Source organism: Syngnathus leptorhynchus, chromosome 2, assembly GCF_054491065.1.
Source record: "Syngnathus leptorhynchus isolate UIUO chromosome 2, UIUO_Slep, whole genome shotgun sequence".
NCBI lineage: Eukaryota > Metazoa > Chordata > Actinopteri > Syngnathiformes > Syngnathidae > Syngnathus > Syngnathus leptorhynchus.
Genome location: NC_141196.1, coordinates 24679502 through 24682395, shown reverse-complemented (window position 1 = coordinate 24682395; position 2894 = coordinate 24679502). Strand labels below are relative to the sequence as shown.

Sequence of the window (2894 nt, the reverse complement as noted above, 5' to 3'; positions counted from 1 at the left end):
ACGATAATCGTCTGTCTTAGACAGATCTCCAGATTTGGGAACCAGGATGATGTTAGAGAGAGACCATATGTCGGGCTTGATGTTGTCTATCAGTGCCTGGTTGCAGATCTCCATTATGATGTTGTCAAGATCGCAGTTTTTAGGGACTTCTGGGGGGGGATAACATCCGGCCCGGGACTTTTTCCTTGCTTCAGGGTGGACTTCACAGTAGCAAACTCCGTAGCTGTAAAGGGGCCATCGTCAATTTCGAGATTTGTGAGGACTACAGGTATCTCTTCCTCATCTCTGTTGGATGGTGTTAGGGTTGAATAGATTAGGTTGATCATATTATGTTGGAATGTAATCAGTAATAATTAACCTAAGCTTGTCCTGTCTTAACAAAGTGCTAAGATCCTTTGCACTGATTGACCAATTGTAGAAGACGCAATCAAAGTTGTTCTGTCTACTCAACATCGTAAAACATCCCCCGCTATGATGTGATCAGAGGCCAGGTGTTTCACCCCCACCTTGGCCACCACACATGTAAATTGTCACCCCCACCCTTCTTCTCTCAATAAATACTGTCTTGCATGAATGCAACGGCAGACTTTGTTCGGACACTGCTGTGTCTACAGCAACGAACAAATTCTCCACTTGCAGAATTTGTTCGGACATTGTTGTATCTACAATGACGAACAAATTCTCCACGTGCAAGTGTTCAAAGGGCATACTGTCTCCTGTGTGCTTCTTGCTCAATAAGTTAGAGTCGGAACATCTCTAACAGATGGGTGCCCAGGAGATCCCGGAGTTGGGTGAACCAGGAGGTCACTGTCTCTTCTGGGCTGCAGCCTGCCACCTGTCCCTCTCTTGTCCTCTTGTGTCCAGTCATCTCGTTTATCACTTTCCATGACTCCTTGTATCTTTGTTCGCCATGTTCAGCCTCCACCCTCTTCACCTTCTCCAACATTTCCTCCCCTTTGATCCTGTCGTAAGTGCTGAACAGCTGTTGTTTGGCCCTGCTCAGCTCCTCTCTGCAGTCCCCTCTCTCTCATAGCTTCTACGTGCCTCTGCCAACTGCGTCCGCACTCGGACAACTTCTGGGTGTTTAAATCTAGGGGAGGCTCTGTGTCTCCCCTTTGACGGCACCCATTTCCTGGTTCCCTCTTCAATAGCAGAGAGGAACCACTCGTAGGTTGTTGGCTCCCCCTCCTCGGCCGTCAGATGTAGGCGGGCTCTGACCTCCGCTGTGTAGTTGGCCTGGAGTTCAGGGCTTCCCACAAAGGCCTCCCAGTCAGGCCAGGGCATTGGGGCGCTCTTTGGGACCCTCAAGCTCAGACGCAGCCGATAATCAGAGCCTACGGAGTCAAATGTGCTTTAGGACTCCGCGTTCAAGATGGACTTCCTCCATTTCCTCCTTACCAGTCCAGTTGACGCCGCATACTGGTGGCTCGGTCCTGGAACGTCCATCTCTTGCCCATCCTCTTACGGAACAGAGTGTTGGCGGGCAGTAGGTCATGTTCCGTGAGGAGGGTAGCTAGATGTTCTCCGTTGCGGTTAGTATTTTTATGGTACACAAAGGGTGCATCTTCTGTTCCAAGTCTTGCATTGAAGTCCCCTAGGATTGTTAGGAAGTTGTGAGGAAGCACACGGTGGATAACTGTTCTTAGGTCATCGTAGAACCTTTCCACTTCCTACATTGGTGGGAGAGTACACACTCATGACCGTTGTTACTGGGTTTCCCTCGAAATCAGCACTCAGGATCCTGTTGGTGTGTGGATGCACCTTTCGTGCTCGGGGGCTCACCATGAGTCCCGCGCCACCTGTCGCCGCCCGGGCATCATTACGCCATGCAGATGAGGTGATGAATGTGCCCCCCTCTACTCTTTGATAGTAAATAACTTCACCATGAATATCCTCATTGCTACACAAGATGAATATATTGAAAGTTTTCTCAGTCACACAGCAGTAACTAACAATCACTGCTCTGTACACTGATGGTCATTGGCAGTTGCTGCTGTACTCCTACCCACTCCTCAGAAAGACAAATCCAGTTATTGGCTGTACCCCATATTTCATTGTTAAAACTTCACAGATGTGGGTTGCTGAATTAAAATTGCCAGATCTGTCACTGATTATGAGGACAAAGTTGATGGGTGGAGTTACAGTACCAGCTGTGACATGTGGAAGCAAACAGTATGTGATGTAGTTATTGGAGAGGCACGCGTTTGTGCGCTTTTCTGACAAATCGACAGTATGTTTGACTGATAAGGAGGAGGAGGAATTAGCTGAGCTTCCCGAAAAACTGTGGACAAAGGGCCCAACTGATGTAGGACTCTTAATGTCCATTTCCCCAGTCCAAATCAAACCAAGATCAGAATGGCGTCCAAGTTAAACAATATCATCTAAAGCAGGAAGCAATAAATGGGATAGTTCCTGTTAGAGATGTTCTGACTCTAACTTATTTTGCAAGAACCACACGGGAGACAGTATGCCCTTTAAGCACTTGCAAGTAGAGAGCTTGTCCGTTACTGTAGGTACAGCAATGTTCGAACAGACTCTGCCGTTAGTCTCTTACAAGAGCATATTTATTGAGAACAAGTAGGGCGGGGGTGACATTTGACATGTTTGGTGGTCACCTCAGCAAATGGTTAATCAGTGCAGAGGGTCCCAGTTGGTGGTCACCTCAGCAAATGGTTAACCAGTGCAGAGGGTCCCAGTTTATTGTTTTACGAGGTCGTGGAAATAAAACCTAGTGGAGCATTTTAGATGACTAATTAAACAAGGATGTCTCCACACCATTTCGAAAGTTTCAACAACTGAATGGTTAAACTTTTCAGAGTCAAGGAAAGGTAAAAGGTTCAAACAAAATTCATCATTCTAGTCTACATCTCAACATAATCATACGATCAAGATAG

At 47.0% G+C, this 2894-nt stretch overlaps 1 pseudogene; it reads right to left on the bottom strand.

Moving 5' to 3' along the window:
* Positions 1-999: 999 nt before the first annotated feature.
* On the bottom strand, positions 1000-2048 carry LOC147061324 (protein CFDP2-like; annotated as a pseudogene).
* Between the last annotated feature and the right edge of the window lie 846 nt (positions 2049-2894).